The sequence below is a fragment of the Delphinapterus leucas genome, chromosome 15 (genome assembly GCF_059928025.1).
Source record: "Delphinapterus leucas isolate spDelLeu-1000000601 "Yukka" chromosome 15, BTC_Dleu_Yukka2, whole genome shotgun sequence".
NCBI classification, from domain to species: Eukaryota; Metazoa; Chordata; class Mammalia; order Artiodactyla; family Monodontidae; genus Delphinapterus; species Delphinapterus leucas.
The window spans coordinates 80,538,552-80,546,231 of record NC_143143.1 but is presented as its reverse complement, the minus strand read 5'-3'; positions in this window follow the sequence as shown (position 1 = coordinate 80,546,231).

The window sequence follows — 7,680 nt, the reverse complement described above, 5'->3', positions numbered from 1 at the left end:
AAGCTTGAAAAGTTACACTAGCCTTCTAAAATGAACTGGGTAGCATGCTTTCTTTTCCTGTTTTCAGAAAGGCTTTGGATTATCAGTACCTTAAAAGTTAAACACCTATAAAACTACACAGGTATGCTCAGGACTGGCTACATAATTTGCAGGGTCCAGTGTCAAATAAAAATGAGGAACTTCTTGTTAAAAAAAAAATTAAGAATTTCAAGATAGTGGCCCAAGGCATTAAACCAAGTGTGCCCATCTAAGCTTGGGGTCCCATGTGACTGTCCATGTAAGATCCCATAGCCGTGGACCCAGCCCTGACATGGGCATGGAGGTGTTTGACCACCACGTCAATTGCTTTATTGATTATTGGTTTATTTAGATTTTCTTTTTCTTCTTGGGTCAGTTTAAGTCATTTACATTTTTTCCCCAAAGCTTGACTGAGGCTGGAGAACCCCCTCCTGAGATGGCTCCCTTGTGGGGCAGCAAGTTGCTAGCCATTTGGACGGAGCCTTAGTTCTTAACTACGTGGATAGCTTCATAGAGTTTCCTGTGTGTACTTATAGCCCAGCTGACCTCTCCCAGTGAGAGCAAGGCAGAAGCCACATTTTCTTTTAGGAGATAAGCTAATAATAGTAATAATAATAATGATGATAATAATCATTTACTAAAGTGCTTACTGTGTGCCAACAATGTAGTCAGCACTCTGTGTACATTATTTCATTTTATTTTTTATTTTTTTGGCCACGCAGCTTGCGGGATATTAGCTCCCCAGCCAGGGATTGAACCCGGGCCCTCTGCAGTGAAAGCATAGAGTCCTAACCACTGGACTGCCAGGGAATTCCCCCATTATTTCATTTTAAATGCACAGCGACAGCAACAAGTCCTTACTATTACCAACCCCGGGATACGAATGAATAAACAGGTTTGGATAAATTAAGTAACTTGTCTTCCCTTTTCTACAGAAGATTTTAACAGAATTATCTAGACCAACGCTGGTTGAATCAGGGTTTCTCAGCATCAGCATTAGTGACGTTTAAAGCTAAATAATTCCCTGGGTCGGCGTGCTGTCCTGTGCATTGCAGAACACTTAGCAGCTTCCCTGGTCTCCACCTGCTAGATGCCAACAGCACCCTCTCTCAGCTGTGACAACCAGAGATGTCACCAGACATTGCCAAATGTCCCCGGGGAGGCAAAATCACTGCACTTGAGAATTACTGCTCACACTAGGATTTTTCTCTGTTGAGATGTCACTTCAGTATAGTCCAAAATTTCAAGCGTTGGATGCAAATTCCATCCATTGAAATGAGAATGAAAAGGAGCATGCATTCATTCCACAAACATGTATTGTCTCCCTAGAGACCTGTACACACAACTGTAAAAATGCCTACACCGGCAGTCGTGAACTTTCCAAGATATGTAGGGGTGAGTTATTAAGTGTTGGAGATTAAAATCTGCACTATGGATTAGCAATCAAACAAAGAATTGGCTTGTCAGGTCAGATTAGGCTGACAAAATTAGGAGCCTCATGAATCACTGAGTTAATTGCCACAAAAGCTGCAGTTTACCGAATGCATTCCATTTACCCATTTCAGAAGGAATTCCACCCGCCTTTGAAGCAAAGAAAGTTTAGGGAATGTATAGATTTCCATGCCAGTGTTGAAATTGCTTTGGGAATCTGTTCATTACCAATATATTTATCTTGCATTGCAAACAGTTCCCAGGGATCTTGTATCAGCCCTCAGAAAGGCAATTGAGAAAAATGACTTGTGAACAAGACATTATTACTCAAAACATGTTGTTGGTAATTCAGTTCTAAACAATGACTTTGGGAAACACGTTTGTCTCAACAAGTTAATGCATTTTTATCTGTTATTGAATAATTTGGTGGCTGATTAACTGCGTACAAATGTTATCCCTACCACTAATGCTATTATTCATTTGGACATAAGGATGGAAATCCTTCAAGTTTCTAGCAATTTCTGGCAACTTGTAGAAAGTTAAGCCATCAAAAAGAGTAATAAGGGCTATGATCTCTAACTGATGACTTTAATTCTGAACACCATGAGAGCTGGGGTTCAGGCAGACTTGCTCTTAGCTACTTTGCCAGAACCTAGTCTAGTGTCTGGTACATAGTAAGTGCTCAAAAACCTTAGTTGAAAACACTGAATGATCTTTAAAAGTTCATTAGCTTCATTTCCTAGAAGACTGTCAAGAAATGTAACTCTGGAATGGATTTGAAATCCTGTTTCTTATCCTCTACCATGTTCCAAATAATCTTGTAACACCTTTTGATATAAATACCTGAATCATCAGCTCATCCTTTGACTTTGAGAGTTGATTAGATTTTGCATTGGGGTTGAACTTAGATGCTCCCATTGAGCTGGCCCAGTGCTTGACTCCCAGCTCATCTGAGGGCAAATGGTGAGTCTGCCAAACTTTACCATACCAAAGGGGAATTTTTTATGACATGTCTGAACTTCTGGCATCCTGAGTATGCATTACCGGGGATCATGCAGACCACCAAATCCACCACCCCTCCAATCTAAACTGATTGCAGGCTGGGCTTCCCAGAAGTGTTAGCACATCACTAAACTTTATGAAACACTTCAAGGAGTAGCTGCATTCTGCAGTAATAAAAAAAAAGAAAAAGAAAAAGGAATAAGAGCAAGGGCAGTGGTAGATAATATCTACTGAGAATTTGTGTGACAATCATTATGGCTAAGTTTGTTTATAAGCATTATCTTACTTTAATTTTTACATCAATCATGAGCTGTGAGGTAGAATTATCTCCAATGTTCAGATGAGGAGATAGAAGCTTAGAAAGTTAAGAAATATGCCACAGTTCGCAGAGCTAAGGAGTGGTAAACCTGATCTTTGAACCCAATATTCTTTTTGACCCCAGAGCATGGGCTCACAATCGCTAGGATTTATGTCTTCAAATGAGTATCTGTAAAAAAAACATCAACACAGTAGACACTACATGAGTCTGAGTTCATACTTGAAAGGTGTAGAAAGGTGAGCTGCCCTTGTGGGGCCCCTCCGTTCCCACACTGAGCGAGATGACCTGTGTGACCAATAGATATTATGAAAGGCTAGATCATAAAAGACATTGTGACTTTCACCTTGTACTCTCTTGGATCACTCTCTCTACGGCGAAGCCAGTACCATGTCGTAAGGACACTGAAGAAGTCCTATGGAGAGGCCCATGAGACACGGAAGTAAGGCATCCTGCTAACAACCAGGACAAACCTACCTGGCATGTGAGTGAGTCGACTTGGAAGTGAGTCTCCCAGCCCCATTCAAGCCTTCAGATAACTTATAGTTATCTTGACTGCAATCTCCTGAGACCCTCAGACAGAACTGCCCAAGAAGCCACAAAAGTTTTTTGGTGCAATTTGTTACACAGCAATAGATAACTAATACAAAGGGGGAAGATGTTTTCAAGGGAGTGATTATAATGATGAATCAGGATAACTAAGATGGATAAGCAAGGAAGTGAAGGAATGTAGGGTGTGCAGTTGGATGGATATAACTGATTAAAATCACAACTCCCCACCATGGTGTACGTACCCCAGGCCCTGATGCATTCTGACATAATCTCTTACCCTTCTCATCTTGCTCACTAAGCATACCCCACACTGATTCCGTTGGTGCCATTGTTGTTCCTTCAGTAAACCAAGCTCATTCCTGCTTGAGGACTTTTGCGATTCCTTTACCTGGGACACTCTTCCTCCAGATCATTGCATTGCTGGCTCCTTCTCATTCTTTAGGTCCCAGCATAAAAATAGCTTATTCAGAGACAACTGTCGTGTGTAATGTTCCCATCCCCCTACTCCCACTAAGCTGCCCTACAACATCACCCTATTTTATTTCCTTCATATTCCTTAGCCCTTTCTAAAATTATTTGTTTGTTTGCTTACGTATCTCCTCAACAACAATATAAGAGAACAGGGACCTTATCTATCTTGCTGACTGCTGTGTTCCCCAGTGTCTTAAATAGTGCCTTGGCCAAAGTGGGATCATAATATAAAGCTGCTGAATGAATGGGTGGTTAAAAAGAAGCAAAGAGAGAGAACAGGTTAAACCCTGGCTTACACAAACAGTACAAGTACTGACAACAAGGAAGTGCCAGTTAGACAGTAACTGCAGACACTGAGAAAGCAGAGAGGCTGGACAGAGACACCTTCAGCCTCGGAGGAGTTCAAACCGCCATTCAATTCAAACCTCCAGGAAGGAGGCCAAGCACAACGAAACCAGATACTGACTTCTGCATGGAAATGGTGCTTCAGCCACGTTGGTGAGGGTTCAGATGTATCAGGAAGGAGTCTCATACTTGACCAACGGTCCATCCCTGCACTGTGTCTGATCCTATCTGGGGAGGCTTCAGAAGGACCCACTTTTAGTTCATCACGACTTCTCTGGCCTCTGAATATGGCCACATGGTAAAGTCAGTGTTACCTAGGAAGCCATTCCTCCAGTTTCATAGAACACAGTGCAGCTTCAAAGAAACTTCCACCAGGACGTGAGTGATCTTGTATTCATTCGCTACCACACATTGTTTAATGTTCCACCCTAACTGGACACTCTGAACCCGATATTCACATGTTATTGGCAAGTAGAGCCACAGCAGCCTCGCCCCAATTATGAATTTACAAGCTGTTGACACATCATATGCAGGCATTTTTAATCATTAAAGACAAACCCAGGAATAGTTTGGATTCTACGCCCAACTGCATGTTACTCAATGTCTACAACTGGGCAAATTAGGCTTCAAAGGGTCTGAAACCCAATTCCATGTCTGCATGAATCATTATCCCCTCAAAGTGGATCTCAGCACATTGTAGAACTGCTAAATACATGGGTGATGTCCTAACCAGGAAAATAAATTCTTACTTTGAAAGGGAAACAGTTTTCCCTCTTTTCAGATGAAAGGCATACATTTATGTTCTGAAAGTTGTCGCTAGGGCAATAATGAATCCATCTTCATGTTCAGGGACTGGGGTGATTAATAACCAATAATTCTTAATAAGAGTCTGATTTATGTGGCAGCTTTAGCAGCCCACAGGCACCCTGTGTCACACTGGGAATGTCTTCATTTCATCCAACCTGAAACACAGCTCTTGGGATGTTCCCAGGAGCCAGTTGGGTGGTGTAACCAGCATTAGAAATTGAAACAGCAAACGCGGAAATGACAGTTAAGGGAAATGAGGAGATATATCAACGATCACCTTCTGAGGAAAGATTTACAATATTTATGGGGTTTTCTTTTCCCTTTTTTAGAATTTTGTGTTATTTTTTTCTCTTACTGCATGATGTAAGCAGTACTCATTTATCTAAAAGAACTCTGCCAAAAATCTTGGTTCTTTTTGATAATCAAGACCAAGATTCAAAACCTGAAGAGAAGGTCTTATGCAACTTTCCCTGTTTCAAAATTGAAACTGTCCTGCTGAATCCTTCTGCTTTTTAACTGGGAAAAAAGTTCATGAAAGAGATCTTCGTGGTTTTCAGTGGAAGTGTAGGACTTCTGTTAGGCAAGGAAAGGCTCCAAGAACAGGAGAGACACTGAGCAAGAGAAGAGGAAGAGAGGAGAGAAGATGAAAAATAGAAAAGAAGAAAATGAAGAATAGGAGAGATGCTGAGCAGAGGAAAACAAAGCCAGAGAAGTTCATGTGCTGAATGGCGGTGGATCCACTGGCTGTGAGAAACCGTGTAGTGATGGCTGGGAAAAGACTTTGAGAAAGGATGCCCTGTGTGGAGGGCTTCTCTGGGGTCACATCACCCTTATTCATCTCTTTGCTTCCACAACCAGATCCATATGTGCCCACCTCCATTCCTGAGAGGCTGACCTCCGTGGTCCTCCAGATCCTTTGCCCTTGGCTACATTTGGATTTAGCCAATGGGAGGCAAGCACCAGCAGGAAATCAGAGGCTGGGAAGTGAGAAAGGCCAGAGTATTGCTTCTGTCACCCCTCAGGCCACATGTCCGCCACTAACTTCATCCTACTAGACTACGTCTCCTTCCAGGACCCATCCTCCACTGCCTCAGCTCTCATTGGGCACCTGCAAAAAATATTTCCTCTTCTTGCCCCTTCAGGCTAAGTTCTTAGCACAGGTAATGTTCTAAAAAGATCTCTCAGGTCAATGAAAGAAATGAAAGAAACACGTGTTTGATAATCAGCGGTTATCAGGTACTCCCAACATGAACTCATTTCCCCCTAAAAAAAAAAAATAATAATAATAATACCCTTTTCCTACAATGGCAGATAAATGATATCATCATTACATACTAAGCACCAAGCTAGCAAGCTATTTTTTTTAAAGTAAAAACAAAGCATTCTACCAGACAGAAGAAGCCCTGATGAGATGACTTCTAAGAAGAAAGAAGTGATTTTTTGATGAGGAAAACACTTAGAAATAAACCAAAGGGGTGTGAACTTGAACCTCAGACTTAAAGGTGGCAAATAGATTCACTCTTCCGTGAAGCTGAGGTGGAGCCCTTGGATGCTTCTCTGAACCACACACACAGACCAACATACTGACTCACTGTTCAAGCCAAGAAAAGAAGCAACCAGGAGAGAGAAACCAGAAAACTGTGTTGAATTCCGCTCTTGAGCACTTTATTGCCAAAGTACATAGACCAAGCATCTTCAGGCGTACCGGTGAGATATTTTCTCCCACATATTTTGGCCCATAGCCCAGGTACAAACCCCCTGAGTTCAGTTATGGCCCAGGAATCACCATCCCCAACAGTGCTGTGACAAAATTACTGGGTGAACTCATCAGGAACTTTGTGTACAGAAAAAAAAAGAATGAGGAAAATTATCCACTGTGGATGGTGCCAGAATCCCTTCTTAGGAGCACTTTATCACGAACTATATGACCTTCTTTCCCATCCGCCATACCTTCAATGAATATTGGATTTGAACTCTGGGGTACACAACATCACAGGCTTAGGACTAGTTTATTATCTCATAGTTTTATGGAAGACTAAGAAAAATAACCAATTAACTAAGTGGTCAATTGCATAGAGATGACCAACAAACACATGAAAAGATGCTCAACATCACTAATTATTAGAGAGATGCAAATCAAAACTACAATGAGGTATCACCTCACACCGGTCAGAATGACCATCATCGAAAAATCTACAAACAAGAAATGCTGGAGAGGATGTGGAGAAAAGGGAGCTCTTCTACACTGTTGGTGGGAATGTAAATTGATACAGCCACTGTGGAGAACAGTATGGAGATTCCTCAAAAAACTAAAAATAGGGGCTTCCCTGGTGGCGCAGTGGTTAAGAGTCCGCCTGCCGATGCAGGGGACATGGGTTCGTGCTCCGGTCCGGGAAGATCCCACATGCCGCGGAGCGGCTGGGCCCGTGAGCCATGGCCGCTGAGCCTGCGTGTCCAGAGCCTGTGCTCCGCAACGGGAGAGGGCACAACAGTGAGAGGCCCACGTACCACAAAAACAAACAAACAAAAAAACTAAAAATAGAGCTACCATATGACCCAGCAATCCCACTCGTGGGCATATACCCTGAGAAAACCGTAATTCAAAAATATGCATCCCAGTGTTCATTGCAGCGCTACTTACAGCCAGGACATGGAAACAACCTAAATGTCCATCAACAGAGGAATGGATAAAGAAGATGTGGTACATATATACAATGGAATATTAGTCATAAAAAGGG